This window comes from Hipposideros armiger, unplaced genomic scaffold, assembly GCF_001890085.2.
Source record: "Hipposideros armiger isolate ML-2016 unplaced genomic scaffold, ASM189008v1 scaffold_4, whole genome shotgun sequence".
NCBI lineage: Eukaryota > Metazoa > Chordata > Mammalia > Chiroptera > Hipposideridae > Hipposideros > Hipposideros armiger.
Genome location: NW_017731354.1, coordinates 6,313,505 through 6,331,056, shown reverse-complemented (window position 1 = coordinate 6,331,056; position 17,552 = coordinate 6,313,505). Strand labels below are relative to the sequence as shown.

The 17,552-nt window shown below is 46.3% G+C and overlaps 1 long non-coding RNA gene across 1 annotated transcript in view; it reads right to left on the bottom strand.

Moving 5' to 3' along the window:
• Positions 1-5,387: 5,387 nt before the first annotated feature.
• Positions 5,388-17,552, bottom strand: part of LOC109383674 (uncharacterized) — a 32,954-nt gene continuing 20,789 nt past the window's right edge. The window contains exon 3 of the long non-coding RNA XR_002124261.1: positions 5,388-5,505. This is a non-coding gene — a long non-coding RNA (uncharacterized LOC109383674). The remainder of the gene's footprint in view (positions 5,506-17,552) is intronic.

Below are 17,552 nucleotides of genomic sequence, written 5' to 3'. Positions count from 1 at the left end.
TGTCGCGTACTGTGCTGGTCACCTTACATATGGTTTATTATCTTACCTGTATAATGAATGCCCAAGGAAGTGAAGGATATCTATTTCTATTACATCCAACAGGAAGCTGAGGTTCCGAGACTGCAGTGAATGGCAATGTGCCCTGCTGTGAACGGCCTCCCTTTGCAAGGCCAAAGGCCCGATTCTCCTCCCTGCTGAGGGTGTTGACTGCTGACAGCTCACACTTTCACCCCTCCCCAGGGACTGGAAGGAGCTGCTTTTCCCTCCTGGGGGCAGCCCACACCCTGTGACCTGTTGGTACAGAGCTATAAAGTCCGGTGTCCTGGCCCTAATTCAGGACATTTCTGACAGCCCAGCCCCTGTGCAGAGCTCCCCGTGGGGTCAGCCAAGGCCCCTGATATAAGGGCATGGAGGCTGCGCTTCTCTCTGTGCCCAGTCCTGCCTCCCTCACTCCTCGCAGGCGTTGTTCCTGCAAGTGCTGCCTCCTGCACACAAGCCTCAGAGTCTATTTCCTGGGGAAACCAACTGGAGAACCAAGGTGGTTTTACTTGCCCAAAAGAAAGACCAAGTCAGGGGTAGATCTGCGATTTGAAAACAGCTTGATCTCAAAGACTGTGTTCTTTCCTCACTGCTGTTAATGTTCCCACCCAACGGCCTCCCATCATTCCTTTTGCAGATGACAGGGGTCTTTATGGAGTCTCTCCAGGTACCAGATCGCAACCACCACCCCCCCGCCCCCGAGGAAATGTGGCCTCCTGGAGAATGTGTAAGCACGTGGATCTAGCACTGGGATGTGTTTTATTTGTCCTGTGTTGTCCTAATAAAAAAAAAAAAAAAGATGCCAGCATTTTAAAAATCATCAGATTTCACTAAAATATACACATTTCCAACTTCTCTTGAAAAATAAGACCAGCCGGTCGTGCGAGGCCACATTGTCACAGGAGCACAATGCCTGCAGTTCAGCAGGGGTGGGCTCTTTGGACACCTCAGGCTGTCCCCGACACAGAGCCTGGGGACAATTGCCATGTATCATGGTGCTGGTCCATTTATTTTCTTTTAATGGAAAAATAGTTCTCTATATGTGTGTCCCTACCAAAAAAGTAGAAAAATAAAAGATGGGCCTGGAAGATATATACGAGGTCTGACAATTAAGTTCGCGAACTTGTTGCAACGCTGTTGCTAGCCTTTTTTGATATCAGAGGGATTATTCATTATGAATTTGTACCAAATGGACAATTAACCAAGTTTACTATTTGAAAGTGCTGAAAACATTGTGTGAAAATGTTAGACGATCTGAAGTTTTTGCCAATAATTCATGGCTCTTGCATTACAACAATGCACCAGCTCACACAGCACTGTCTGTGAGGGAGTTTTTAGCCAGTAAACAAATAACTGTATTAAAACACTCTCCCTACTCACCTGATCTGGCCCCCAGTGATTTCTTTCTTTACCTGAAGATAAAGGAAATATTGAAAGGAAGACATTTTGATGATATTCAGGACATCAAGGGTAACATGATGACAGCTCTGATGGCCATTCCCGAAAAAGAGTTCCAAAATTGCTTTGAAGGGTGGACTAGGTGCTGGCATCGGTGCACAGCTTCCCAAGGGGAGTGCTTCGAAGGTGACTGTAGTGAATTCAGCAATGAGGTATGGAGCACTTTTTCTAGGATGAGTTCTCTAACTTAATTATCAAACATCATATATCTGAAGAAGAAAAAATGGGGGAAATCTCTTGGGGGGAGAGAGTGAGAGGAAAACCTAAGCCTACCAGCTTATTGAGGAAACAAAATGGATGAGTTACAAAAATACATCTTATACGGGCCATTTCACTATCTTCCTGGCACCTATAGAAAGTAAAATTTGGAACCCCTGGTCTATGTACAAGATCAAAGACTGATATTATCAGTTAGGTGTTGTCCACAGTCTAGCAGCTATAGCCTCAGATTTGGAGTATAAGCGAGGAGGGGGTCTGGTCCTTTTTCTGCTGTGATGGGGTCCGATTGGCCAACCTTGGAACCCGCCCAATCTCAGACACCATTTGAAATGTGTTGAATTATCTAGTGCAGCACTAGATAATCTTGAAGGTTCTGTCCAGCTATAAAACCCAAATACCTATGATTTATTTGCTTATTGCTCTGTATGATTAAATTTGCCAGCATAATAAACACACAAGGGTTCAGGTTATGCCAGATATTTCTTTGTATCTCTCACAGTGTAAAATGGAAGGTAAGTGTTGTATCCACGTGGACTGATTAAATGATTGCTCTCCAGAACTTGCAGTTAGAACCTTGTTCACAAAAGGAGAACCTAATACAGACCACAGACGTCAATCAAACGAGAAAGGAAAAAGCAAACAAACAGAAATACATTTGAAATGGTGGGAGCTGCATTCTGCATTAAAGAAAAGTAACCGCAGGTCACAAATGGAAAATGTCGTAACAATTCTGGGGAAAAGGAGTCAAAAATGAGTTTCCTCCAGCATTAGGGCTGCTCATGAACAGAAAAAGCCCTTTGGATGTCTGGAGGGAATTGAAACTCACTACTCTGGAAAATTGATTCATCAGGATGAGAGAAAGTCACAGCTTTCTACTTGAGATCTCCCTCCCACTCTCTGGGCCTCACTTTGCGGCAGAAAGGGATGTGGGGTGTCTGAGATTCATATGAATCACCAGGTTGGCTAAGCCTCCACTACCTCTTTATTATACTTCTTTGCAATTTTCCTGGCATAATTGTTTTAAGAGGATTTTTCCTGAATTATTTCTTCAACCTAAGTGCCTTCTTGGTCTAGACCTATGCCACGCTGCAGGCTCTATGCCATTTTCCTAAAAAAGCCAATTGCTGGATGGCTAATGAATTTGTAACTTTCCTAAAGCCCAGGGAAGTATGGAGGGGTACCATCTTGCTGCTCCTCTTCCCACTCATTTTGGGCTTCAGTGCCACCCAAAAGCCCACGTTCTCACTGATGTCTCTCTGGCACACATCTGAGAAGAGCACCTTGGAGCCACAGTTTCAATTGCTTCTCTTTTGGGGAACAGACCCTCCTTGCTGGGCTGTCCAGAGTTCCCTGCTCCCTGGAGCTCTAGTGAGCAAAAATTTCCCCATCCTGCTACATTTAAATATTTTTTTATAAGGTCAAAGTGCCCAGCACCCTGAGCACGGCATCTATAGGCTTCCTGTACCTGGCACTTGTATTTGATTCTTATTTTAGAATATTAAAGCTGAATAAAAATGTTAATGATGATTTAGCTTACCTCCCTTGTTTCATAGCTAGGAACAACTGAGGCCCAAATTCCTCTAGAATTCCTAAATATAAGTCACCTACTTCAAGCAATGTTCAGAAGAAATAGCTCTTTGTTCCGTATGGAGAACTATCAGCTTTGTTCATACCCAAACCATAAACAATCTACGTTATGGATGATATAAAGGATTTCTCAAGGTAATTCTTTGGAAAGTACTCGATAATTTTGTCCTACACTCTGATATTAGAATTATTGCCCACATAATGTGGAACCCCACTGTATATCATAAGCGTTATGGGACAACTTGTCGGGGTGAAAAATATACCTGGGGACCCAAGAGTACAAAGCAAAGAGGTTTAATGCATTGTGGGAAATTCCTAGAACTACAGCGATTTGGGCCTGGATGAGTCACCAGCAGGGGGTTTGTGTAGCGGGGGAGGTGATGTCTTGCTGGCCAGATAGGGGAGGGTACCGCCTTGTATGGCTGCTGAGGACTTAGTATTTTGTGGTGTGGGTGGGGGGAGTCACTGAGGAGGCCTAAGGAGGGAGGAACTTGGTAGTTTGTTGCTCTGTAGGAAGGTAGAAGACATTTGCAGAGGGGTAATTCTGGAAGCCAAGGAGACATTTAAGAGGCTCTTTACAATGATCCAGATGAGAAATGATGGCTGGAGGGAGAAGATAAGGGAATGGATGGAGACATATTTAGGACAGAGAATCAACAGGACCTCAGAAGCAATTGGATATGGTCAGGGACTAACAAAAAACAGGCAGGTGAAAATTCTATGTGCAAAAAGTCCCTTACTTGGTAATTACCTTTCAAATCATACTAGCTGGAGTTCAATTTTTATATTTAGATTGCAAATCCAACTGTTAATCCCATGCTTTCCACTCCAAATGCCAGAGAATACCTTGGCCAAATTTAAACACAAATTAGTGGATGGCATTCCTAGTAATTCTTTAGTCCTCAACTTAATCACACATAAAATTTTCTAATAGTTTCAAAATCCAAGAGTCATTAAGATCGGAGCCTTTTAGAGAATTAATTTCACTGCTGTTTCCTCTTGTTCACAAGGCTAATTTTAAATATAGCCTTATGATATGTCACAAGTTGGTAATAAGGCCACAAAAAACATAGGTCAATAACTTGAAGATAAAAGAGTCAATGGAGGAACAGTATTCTAATTTACAATTTGGGTAAATATCAGTCAATGCTATTGACAAACTAAACATAGCTCAGAGCTGCAAACCCGAATGCCGACACAGTCCAGGCCTATAGAAAACGGAGTGGAGAAGTTAGGTATGTGTGAGCTGTGCACATGTGTGACGCGGGCTGCAGGAAAATGGGAACACGTGTCTACAGGAACAGCTCCTTCCCCTTTCTAGCCTCTCATTACCAAGCAAGAATGCTGGTGCAAGGTTACCAGATACTCTGGGGTTTTGTAAGGCTAGGTGAAAATGTGGCTAATACTTTTAAAACAAACAAACAATGTTTGAGGGACATATTCAGCCTATGGCCCATCAGCCTGTAGACTCTTGCTATTCAAGATATGGTCCAGGGACAGCAACATCAGCATCACCTGGGAGCTTTGAGAAATGTAAACTCTCAAGCCCCATTCTAGACTTACTCAACCAGAATCTACATTTTTAACAAGGTCGCTGGTGACTAGCATCCACATTCAACTTTGAGAAGTGCTGGCTTCAACGACCTCGTGACCAGAGCCTAGACTGAGAGTTTCTCCCTCTGTCTCCAGAGCAGACATGCAGAGAGTGTCTCTGGTACCAAAGGTGAGCACAGGTTGGTGTTTGGAGACGAAGAAGGCAGCACCCCACTCTAACAGATCCCCTTTGGGTCGACTCTGGAACAGTCACACAGCATGTCTCCTGAAGTCCTCAGGTCCCTGCTGGGGTGATTGGCGTGTCCTATGCAGGGTCAGGGCCAGGTTAAGGCCAGTGAGGCACATAGGTGCAAAATTTAAGAGGGAACCAAAACACTGTGTAATTAAGACGATAATGCAATAATTCCTTAATTTGTTATTACAGTAATTATTATTAATAAAATAATGCTTGAATGCAGCAACTTTAAACATCAAAATTAATACCAAAAATACCCCCATGATGAATAACACATTAAAAATTTCAACCTGCCTCCACTTTGCTCCGCCCTGCTTGAGTTTACTCCATTTTGAAGTCCTCCATAATCCACTGCCTCCTGTTATTCAGGCTTGTCTCTCAAAAGCCGCTGAACAAGACACATAATTTCAAACCTATGAAATAAATTCAATAAAAATTATTTCTGAAGTTAGAAAAATGCTCCATTCCAAGTCTAGGACAGTTTAAGATGCTTCAGCCAAACAGACTAAAACACAATGAAGTGTATTTACTGGTATAGTCTCCGGCTTAGCCAAGGGTCAACTCACTTTCATCCGTTGTCCCCATTATCTGAATGCCAAGCCAGGAGCTGGGGCTGCTATTAAGGAGTGAGACATTGTTTTATTCTTCTGCTTTGGAATTCCAGTAACTTTAGAAGAGGAGATAGGCTGGAAAGGGGGCCTTGGCAAACTGGTAGAGACAAAAATAGCTGGGAAGCTGCCTTTGTGTGTCTATGTCACACGGCGCCTTCCGTTTCAGGGCCAGAACCTGGAAGTGCCTCGGACTACAGGAAAGATGAAACTGGAGGTGGGAATGAATGAATGACCATTAGGCATGTTTCACTTCCTGTCTGGGGAGTCGCAGCTGCAGATAGCAAGAAAACACCAGCTTTTGTTACTGACTCTGTGCAGGCTAGGACCTGGAGGGAAGAACTGACAAAGTGAGCCCCAAACCGCAGCTCTGGGAAGCCATTTCTTGATATTCTCATGGCATTTGTGTCTGCGCCATGCGTGCAGAACATTTTCAGGTTCGCCCATTGTTAATTGGCTTCATGAGCAGGTGGGGTATGAGATGGGATATGATATCAGCCTGCCTGGACTGTTACCAGCTAAGTGATCTTAACGGTGTGTCTGCATCGTCCCCAGCCTGAGTCCCCTCATCCCTGCAGGGCCATTATGAGATCATGCCTATGAAATTCTTTACTAAGAGACTTAGCATGGAATCTGAAAGCTAAGAGGAGACAACAGCCATCCTTCCTAACCAACCATGATTCCAAACAACAAAGGGCCCTCTATTTTATCCCTGGCACTCAGCAGGAACTCACATTTGCCTAGTAGATTTAACATTTCAAAGCACTTTCTCCTAAAACCATGATAGTGTGTCCCCACCAACGTTCTAGTTAGTTAGGCAAGGCAAGAGTTAGCATCACTATTTTTAAATGTAAAAATCAGAGCAACCAGTAGAAGACAGATCTTCGGGCTTTGAGTCCAATAATATTTTCACTACTTTGCCCTCTCTGCTTTGCAAATAGGGACTCAATAAATATTTGTTGAACATACCATTTCAGGGACCCAAACAAGAAGTCCAAAATACAAGATGCATTCATCCTGCAACCAGACAAGTGCCCTGCGCTGATTTTTCTCTGATGACAGGTTATTAAGATGATCAAGGTGACAGGACTTGTCTGTATATATCTTTGAATCCCCCACAGCACCAGAAAGTGTGCTAACATAGTAACCGGGATGTATTTTTCTGGCTGATTGATTGATAAATGATAATCAATATACAGATATGGGATGCTCACATGCATTAGAGGCACACCCATGTTTTCATGAGTAAATGAAACACAGAATGAGCTTATGTTCATGTCAATTGCAGTAAAGTGTTGACGCTTAACCCAGAGCACACAATCCTGTACAGCCACCCACCAAGGCAGTCCCTTTGGGAGGGTTTTGTCCCCAGTTAGCCAGAGTCACCTCCCTTCTGCCTGGGCAGTCAGAACTCTGAGAGTTCATCTTTCACAAACACGTTACAAATACTGAAGCCATTCTATGGGTCAGTGCTGAATTTAAGGAGCTACATATCAACTTGAATCAGACTGATTACAACTCCTCTGAACCTAATTGGCAAAACCTAACTGCATTCATGTTTTATTAAAAGCAACTTTCATTACACAGGCGGTGCTGTCAGAAAAATAAATTACATCTGCAAGTACTTAGGTATAAAATTTTGCAGATAACTTCCAGTCGTCGGTAATTTTATATTAGAAACTGTTTTTCCAATACATGCTAAAACTTCGCTCATCGTATTAAACGCACTTTACCTACCACTCTCCAAATATTTATGGGGTTTGTAATATAAGCTTTTTTTTTTTTCCTTCTTTGGAGATTTAGTAAACTGTTTTCTGCCAACTTTATTTTTGGCAGCCTCCCTAGGCCCTTTGGAAACTATAAATTGGTTTGCATTTTATATTCCACTGTTTACTATTCTCCCCTCTTAGAATAGATTCCAATCCATTTTTTAAAAATTAGTGGTAGTTGTTGGCTGCAAAACAAGTGGTTTCTACTTGAAATGACAACAAATGACTCAGATAACCTTAGAGGTGGGAAAAGGACAAAGAAGACCCATTTCGCTCTATACTCTCACTCTGAATCCAACCTTCGAATTCCCACCACGGAGAGCTTTCGCTGACTATACCGACTGTATCTCCACAAGTGCCCTTTCCTTAACTGTACCCCTATTTGCAACCATGCGATTGGGTGTATTTTGTCACCACCATGGTATTCCACATTAGACCTCTGTAGTCCTTCAGAATGCTGTGAACACCAAAAGTTGACAAATAGCAGCTTAAGAAAACAAAACTATTTTGAGATCATTTTGGACGTCCAGAAGCATTGCAAGGACAGCACAGGAAGTTCCCATATACCCTCCACCCAGCATCCTAGTGATAGATCACATCTTCCACATCCATAATGCATTTGCCAAATGGGAGAAATTAACATTGGTACAACCTTTAGCTCATCTATAGACTTCTTTCGGGTTTTGCAAGTTTTCCCACTAAGGTCTTTTTCTGTCCCGGGATTCAGTCCAGGATCCACACTGCATTTAATTTTTGTCTTCTTCATCCCCTCCAATCTATGATGGTTACTTAGCCTCCCCTTGTCTTTTATGACTTAAAGCCTTCGGAAGAGTACTGGCCAGGTATTTTGTACAACGGCTCCAATTTGGGTTTGTATGATGTTTGTCCATGATCGGATTCAGGTTTGCTTTCCTGGGAAGAACACCTCAGGTGAGCAGCTGTGTATCAGGCACATGACAATGCTCTGTCTCATCACAGGCGATGTCACACCTGACCATGGGGACGAGAGGGAAGCTGCCAGCTTCCTCCACTGCGAAGTCACTATTTTTCCTCTTGTAATTAATAAATATTTATCTTGGGGCGGTGGGTGGGGGGGAGATTTCCAGGCTATGCAAATATCTTGTTTTTCCTTAAATGTTTGCCCTCTTAATTTTAACATTAAGTGGAATTCCATCGGTGGAATCTATCTGCAACAATTCTTCCTGTGATGTTCTCATGGTGGTTTTCTATTTTCTTTCTTCTTCCTATGAATTGGAATTCATCTGTAAAGAAGAGTTGGTTTTTCTACTCATGTCTTTACTTATTCAATAATCTATCAGTATGAACTCAAGGGTATTTATGTACTTTTTTAGGTTATAGCAATCATACTGTCATTTGTTTTGTTGCTTACATTTTTCCCAATGCTTTGCTCATTGGGAAATTTCTCAGGTTGGCTCCTGTGGTCTTTTAACACGTACCTCTTCCTTTTTTTTCTGAAAGTACTTCTTCCGTGTCTGGCAACACACTGTGCTCCAGGCTGACGTTGGATTTCCCCTGCCCAAGCCCTGCCATCAACCACTTTTCCAAGGAGATTTAGGCACTAGGAGTCCCCATGGACACTGGGGTGTCATTATTTTTATGCCTTCTCGGGAGACAGAGCTAAGAAATGTGTATCTATGAGTATACACTGACCCACATGTACACACGTATCTGCATTCATTTTTGGAGCCACCTCTCTGCCACATACATTTTGAAAACTAGGAGTCTATACTGATAGCTCACTCTGCGGCAGCACCTCAGGGCTTCGTCTAGCCTTCTCCACTTCCTCATTTGTAACTTCTTCCTCTGACAAGGAGAAACCTGTTTCTCATTATCCACAACATATTTACTTATTTGTCCAAACCTGGTGTACAGGTGAAGTGGCTTCAGAATTGCTAACCCTTCTTGTGACAATTCATTTACTGACTAGAATGCAGGGCCTGCACACCATTCTCTTTGCCTGTAGTCTTACGGTGTCCAGTCAGAACACTGCTTTCCAGAGTTACTTAAGTCAGCTCCGCTCTTCCCCACTCAGTTCACCGCGGTTGTTCTTCATTTGCATCCAAGTTTCATTCATTTGTCGCAAGCTGCATTCCACCTTGGGTTCTCCCCACAATCTGGTTGAGTTTTTTCTTAAATTTATATCAAGGAACGTTCTCACTTTGTGGTATACGGTTTGGACAAACGCATGGAGTTGTGCATGCCCCACTTACAGAACAATTCCATCACCCTCCAAATTCCCTCATGCCGCGCCTTTGTATCCAACCCATCTCCCCACTCCCCATGCCTGCCAATCTCTGGTCTGTTTTCTGTTTCCAAAATTTTGCTTTCTCTGGAATCTCATCAAATGCAATCATACAAGATGTAGCTTTTGAGGTCTAGCTTCTTTCTCTTAGCAAAATGGACTTAAGACACATCGATGGTTTTTATGTCAATCCTGAGTTTGTTCCTTTTTCATTCTCCAGTAATATTCCATTGGGTGGAGTTACCACATTTTGTTTATCCATTCACTAACTGAAGCACACTGGGTAGGTTCTCTTATGCAGCACGTGTTCAGTGGCTTGTCTGTGCAAATGAATGAAGCTTTGTTGCATTCATTTGGTGGATCAGATGACACCCAATTCATGGTGGGCTCAGGTCATGACTTGGTGGCATGTGGTTGCACATTCAGTCTCTACCAAGTCCCCACACAAGGCCAGGAGCTGTTTCTCAAAAGGGGTGTCCTTATCAACATCAATGGCAGGGTTTTGCTCCAAAAATCCTAAGGGCCTGTGTGTTGATTCATCCATAGGGGTCTTCCAAAGTCCCCAGACAACACCCCCCTCTGCCACTGACACCTCAAGCACTGACACCGGGTCTGCTGAGTCATGTGGCCCAGGTGGCAAGGAGCTTGCACAGCAGCCTGCACTGTGTTCTGGGCCCTACTCAAAACTAGCAGCTTTCTGGATCCCTTGGTAAGTGGGCTGGAGCAACACACCCAAAGGAGAAATACGTTGCCTCCAAAATCCAAGGGGCCACTCAGCATTGTGCCTCCTTTTGGCTTCAGGAGGAGCCACGTGCAGCTCCTTACAGGAGACATCCTGACAAGCCCCATGCACTGAACCTCCAGAAAATTCACTGCGGCTGAAGCTACTTGAATTTTATTGAGTCAGCTCCATTTTCCACCCTCTAGCATGCAATATTCTACCAGTAAGTCCTGAGTACCTGCTACTTCTTCCTGCTCTCTAGGTCCAATCAGCACAGTGGCATCGATCTAACAAACCAGTGTGATGTCTTGTGGAAGGGAAAGGTGACCAAGATCTCTGTGAACTAAATTATGACTCAGGTCTGGAGAGATGATGCACCGTGAGGTAGGACAGTGAAGGTGTCCTGCTGGCCTTGCTAGCTGAAAGCAAGGTGCTCCTGGTGGGTGTTCCAGACAAGGATGGAGAAAAAGGCATTTGTCAGAGCAGTAGCTGCATATCACATACTGGGGGGCGTGTTAATTTGCTCAAGCAACGGAACCACATCTGGCACAGCAGCTGCAATTGGTCACCACCTGGTTAAACTTACAGTAGTCCACCATCATTCTCTAAGCCCCACCTGTCTTTGGCACAGGCCAAAGAGATGCATTGAGTGGTGACGGGGTAGGAATCACCACCACTGCCACCACCATCTTTGACGTCCCTGATGGTGGCACTAATCCCTCCCACCCCACCCCTGGGGATTTGATATGGCTTTCGGCTTACTGTTTTCCTAGGTGGGAGCAGTTCTAGAGCATTCTATTTGGCCTTTGCCACCATCACAGACCTCACTCCACAGGTCAGAGAACCAACGTGAGGATTCTGCCAGCTGCTGAGTGTATGTCTATGCCAATTATGGATTCTGGAACTGAGGAAATAACCCCAGGATGTGTTCGGGGCCCCACTGGCACACTGCGAGATGGACTTCAGCTAAAACTCCATCGATCACCTGACCTCCATAAGCCCTGCCTCTGAGTGACGGACCACAGCCACGTTTTGGGTCTCCCGGAATCAGTCAGTTCAGAGCTAGTGTCCAGTGGTCTCCAAAAGGTCGGATTCTTTCTTTTTTTTTTTTTTTTTTTTTCAATTTTTTTTTGGAGGATGTTGCTTCACTGGCCCAAGTTGGCACCATCATTGCGCTCTTCTCTGGCGAGGCATATCAGTCGCCGGCTTCCGGACGGCCGCTCACTGCGGCTGCTGGCCGCTCACGCTGGCTGCTGGCCACACACGGTAGCCCATGGCAATCCACTGCCACAGGGACTGCAGCCCACGCCGTCGCCGGCGACTCACGGCAGCCCAGCTCCAGGTTGAGCTGTTGTTCAGCATCTTAGCTGCGGAGGGCAGTGTCACTGGCCCTCATATGTGGGATCCGAACCGGGGCCCTCTGGCATCCCAAGCGAGTTCTTAACCATTGCGCCACTCGGCCGGCCCAAGGTCGGATTATTTCTTTCTTCCCAGCACACAGTTAGCCCAGAAAGGCCATAGGTCCCTTTGGAGAAGGCTAGGAGGAGGATTAACTATATAAATTACAGCAGTATACTGGGGCTCTTCCTTCAGGGGACTCAGCCTCTTCTCCATTCAAGGGGTTCTGGGCCTGTAAAACTGCCTCAAGTCTGAGGACGGACTGGGGCCGTGATGCTCTGTTTCTCTGACTCAGGTTAGACTTTTGTTCACTTGACCTAGAATTTTTCTGCTTATATAGATCAAGTAAGAATTTAATAGGCTTCCTATTTTACTTCTAGGAACACTGCAATCAACTAGCCAACACCATAGGTCTGCACAAGTCAGACCATCCCAATCGTGGCTTTGACTCTGCTGCCCATTACAGTAGCCACGCCCACCTGTCCTTGGTCGCTGTGTCACCACGTGGCCCCTGCTACCCTGGGGTCTACTTAGTCCCATTGCAGTCAGCTTTTCCAATTCAGTGACTGCAGTTCCCACTGTAAGGTCTGACCTACAGAGACGGATGACCACAGCACTCTTCAAGGATGCTGGGGCCCCCTCACAAATGTATTTCCTGCAGTTGGGGTGACAGGTCTGCTCCTGTAGACGAGCTCTTCCTCCACGGTGACATTTGAAGAACTAGCAGAAGACGGTAATGCCTCTGTCCTCTAGGGCTTCCATTGTGTCTACCCGCCAGTTTTGGATGCTCTTGTCTTCCCTACTCCTCAAAGGTAGCGATCCTCACTGCGGGATGACTTTCTTGCTGCATCTGGTGGTGACAAGACGCCTCCTGCCCACCATGAAGACTAAATTTTGAGAGCAGATGGTGGAGCAGCCTCAGATCCCTGCCCCCTCCAAAGAGTGGAAACAGGCAGGCTCAGGAAGCCCCCTTCCACAGCGCTCTCCCCAGCCACCCGGGCTCCCCTGGTCTCTTTCCATCCTGTGAAACGTGCATTTTCTGGCCTCGGCTTAATAGCGTGGCAGTGACGCCGCGGGATTCCCACATGTGCTGCTGTGAAACGTGAAATCGGAGCCAGGCGGGACCTCCCCTGAGAAAGGCTGCCTATAAATCGTAAAACCCTTAAATGAACAGCTTAGAGACACAGGGTTGCCTTGGGTTAGGGTTAATTGGGTCGGGTACAAAGAGTTTTATGTTCATAACTTACTGTCCATCTAGCTTCTTCCTGACTTTCCCAAAGTTATTTTGCTCTGGGGCAAATCTGTATTTGCTTTTCTGACAATGATCGGTTTGAGGCTGAACCCTTTTTCCGCTGTCGGGAACTTGCAAAGTGCTCAGAATGTACCCGATTGTCTCTCTCAGATGCATCCCTTTCAGATAGGTCACAGCTGAGCTGGGGGGCTCCTGGGTTTCCTTAAATCCTCCTCTAATCCAGAAAATTGCTTCAGCCTTCCTAGTTTTGCCCTCTTTTAAAGCCCTCAGAACAGTTGGGTTGGTTGGTTTTTTGGTGATTTTTTTTTTTCCTTTTCTGACTGTTCATTCTCTAGCACATCCTCTGCTGAGACTCCAGCCTCTGTATATCAGCGTTAAGCTAGAACCTGAAGCCCAGAGGCTGAGAACCCAGATGCTGTGTTCAGCTGGACATGAGTCCAAAGGCCGGCTCTGTCACCGCTTTATAGCTCTGTGACTTCAGGCCAGCCATTTAACCTCACCGAGCCTCAGTTTCTTCATCTTCAGGATGACTCTGACCACCAGTCATGGCTTTTGTGGAGATCCGATGCGATAATATGTACAAAGGGCTACGATGAGCCAGACAAGTAGTTAATAACACTAATAGTCATCACAGAACACTTCTGAGGACAGTGGTCAGAGGCACAGGCTCTGGAGCTAGACTTCCAGGATTCAAATCCCAGCTCCACGCTGGGCAAATCAGGGAAGGTCTCTGTGCCTCAGTTTCCTGACCTGTAAAAGAGAACCCAAAATGGCGCTTCCATGTTGGGTTGTCATGAGGACGGAATGAGCCAACGTGTGGGAAGTGCTTAGAGCCATGCCTGCCTGGCACATAATAAGCAATCAAAAAAGTGTTAGCTATTAAGATTATAGAAGAGTAGTAAAAAGAGTTCCCAGCTGCAAAGCTGTCACTTTCTAAATAACCTGCTCATAATAAAATTAACTTTTCTCTTGAAATGAAACATACTCACACATCGTTCTAATCGCTCTGGTTTCCCTCTTTCCGCAGGGGCAGCTTGCCTGAGCATCTGGAAAAAAGTGGTAGAAGGCTGTGCGAATGGAACCCTGTGAAATGTCAGAAAGAAGCTACGGGCTTCAAAGCGAGGGTGACCCAAATATCATCACAGCCTGGACGGGAGGATGAAATGGCAAGGCCATAGTGCCCCTCGTACAGCTAAAATCTCTCTTATTTGCAACTGAGAATACTGACTGGTAGAATCTACAGGAAGGGAAAGAATAGAGAGAGAGAGAGAAACAAAAACGACACCTCATGGATGGCGCCCTGGAAGAAAAGGCTGAGCCGCTGCTGCTCCCAACCTGCTACGTCCTGATTCCTACTCGTTTCTTGTTCTGGGAGATGCCTTGGACCCTTTCAATAATATCTCCCTCATGCCAGAGCTGGGCGAGGTAGATTTCCATTCGTTTAAGCAAAGAGCCTGGTGAAGCCAGCTTTCGACATGAACATGACAGCACTGCACGTAAACCCCTACAACTTATAGCTGCTGAAGAAATGCTTGTTCCGTGAGTGGTGGACCCAGCGTCAGACGCAGACAGTCAGGCAAACCTGACATCTTCAAAAAAGACCACGCTGAGAATTTCTCCCACCCAAAACACTGTGGCTGTAAGGTTGTTTTCTGACATGCCTTTAAATGTCCCCATTCGCTCTAGCTCTGGTATTTGAGTGAGCCTCTTCTTCTCCCTCCGCTCCCCCCCCCCAAAAAAAAAAAAAAAGAAAAAAGAAAATCACAGCAGGGTAAAGCTAGGACATCACACAAAGTGCTCCAGTTTACAAACATCTCATTTCTTAGAACTCTTCCCCCATTCCTCAAAACCAGAAAGTGACGTTTGTTGGAGAGCCCCTGGGAGGACAGAGTCCCAGGACTAGCGCCCACCATGAGTCACGCCCCGAAAATGATAAGGGAGGGGCAGCATGACTCAGCAGAAAGAGCAGGCGCTGTGGCTCCCGGGTGGGGGTCCCTCTATCTCACCGTGGGGCGCTATGGCTCCCGGGTGGGGGTCCCTCTATCTCACCGTGGGGCGCTATGGCTCCCGGGTGGGGGTCCCTCTATCTCACCGTGGGACGTTGGGCTGATCACTGCCCCTCCCTGACTTCAGTTTCTCCCTCACTAAAGCGAGGGGCTGGCTCTTCTCACCTGTCTGGGCCTCAGGATCCCGCAAAGCCCGGGGCTCTGCCCAAACTCAGCTGGATCAGGCCCTCTGGGGTGTGTAGGGACTGGGAGACTCATCTGATTTCTGAAGCCATTACAACTTCTTGCCTCGTCCTAAAAGAATCAGCTCAGATGACACTTCGCTCAGCCATGGAGGACTTGGGGACTTTCAACAGGAGATGCAATGAGAAAAAACGCAGCTGGGTGTAGCCTAACAGTAGCCTTACTTTCTGAGAGACGCTGCCATTTTCCCTGCCTGCCTCCTTAGAGGCAGGCGTTCCAAACGGAAAGTTTCAGGATTCAAAAGCACTATTTCTCAATGTGTAACTGTTAACTACAGGCTTGAATTTACAAGCATAGACCTGAATCCTGAACCCTAGCTCCAGCCCTTTGAGCCATTTGACTTTGGAAAGTCAAGCCTCAGTCTCCTCGTGCATGCAATGGGGATGCTGGTGGCATGGGCCTGGGAGGGCTGTGGGATGGGGGAGTCATTTATGCACAGCATTTACTCCCCCCACCTGCACACCACTCCGGCTCAGTGCGTGTCAGCCAAGATCACATCCTTCTTCTAACAGTCCCACGCTGAGCCCACCGTGTCCTTGGAATAAGACAGCCAGAGGCTACTTGGCATGGGACCTGTGCTTTTGCTAGAAAGCGAGCACCTTTTCTTGACTTAGAAACGACCGACACACTCCTGAGACCCGTGGTTTGAGTCATGGGAACAGACACCGAAACCACGCATTGTTTATCCCCGCGCCCTTATGCAATATTTTCCCCGCTATTTTTAAGCCGTCTGTCCCCTTCCCCTCCCCAGCCTGGCCCTTCCCCTACTTCAGCCTCTGACAGCCCAGCTCCTTATCCAGTTCAGCTATTTCAGTTTGGGGTTGAATGGTCTAGACAGGAACCAAAAAGTGCACAGTCTGCATGCTGGTCCCCTCGGGGCCTCACAAGTATTCCGAAAAGAGCACAGGGACACGGGACTGATTGAGACAGGAACTTCAGTGTAGTGAGACAGCCCATCGGAAGCACGTAACGTAGCCTGGCATGTGGTAGCCGTCAGTAAATTATCAAAATACAATGTTATGATTATATTTACACATTAATGCCCTTGGCTGTTTTCTGTTCCTAAGACAGTATTCTGCAACTGTGGCCAATCCCTTGGAGCAAAGTAGGGAAGACTGTTCACTCGGGTTTTGGTGGGCTTCTGCAGCCCTCGGCATGGTTTGTCACACACAGCCCCATGGTTAGCTGTCGCTGCGTTTCCCACCACCAGTCTCGGTGGTTAGAGCAAGCAGCACGTACTCAGCACATGGACCTGTAGGCTGGCTGATCCCACCCTCCTCCTAGCACCGGGAGCTAGGCAAAGCATGACCTCCAATAGAGGCAGTGGAAATGCAAAGGAGTGCCTCAAACACAGAGAGAGAGAGGGAGAGGGAGAGGGAGAGGAGAGAGGAGTGAGGGAGAGAGAGAGAGAGGGAGAGGGAGAGAGAGCGGGAGAGGGAGAGGGAGAGAGAGAGAGAGAGGGAAAGGGAGAGGGAGAGAGAGAGAGGAGAGAGGAGTGAGGGAGAGAGGGAGAGAGACCCTCTCTCATGGGGTCAAGCAAATGAGAGGAAGAAGAGGCCGGAGAAACAGGGAAGACATTCCAGGTGGAGGGAACAGTAAGTGGCCAGGTCACGAGGCGGGATTGAGCAGGACACTTCCTAAGGGTTGAAAGGAAGATGTGAGGCCGGAGCTGTGAGAGCAAGCTGGAGGGAGGGCAACCTGCGGTGCCGGTGGCGCCGCAGGAAGGCCTGGAGCTAACAGCCTTGTCCATCATGTTCACATATCAAATCCCTGCTCTGCCCCTTGGAACTTATGTCATTTTGTTGTGTGACTTTGGGCAAGTCACTAGCTTGAGTTCAGGTTTTATCATCTGTAAAGGAGACTAATAATATCAAGTTCTGGATGGGGAAATACTCTGAAGCTACGGTTACTTAAAAGCTCATGTGAGATGATTATTCGAAGAGTTACCTGAACTCTCTCTCTGTAAGAACTGGGGTGAAGAAAGGACCTTGAGGTTTTATCTTCTTCTTTGCCTCTTACATCCTAGAAACTAGTACCTAATCAGAGAGGCTGTCTGTTCCTGTGCTTGGGTTGCCCTCTAAATCTGAAACTAACCTTTCTCAGGTGGATTAGAAAATTGAAGGAGAGAAGGAAAGAGGGAGAGAGAGAGAGAAGGGAGAGAGGGAGAGAAGGAGCAAGGGAGAGAGAGAGAGAGAGAGAG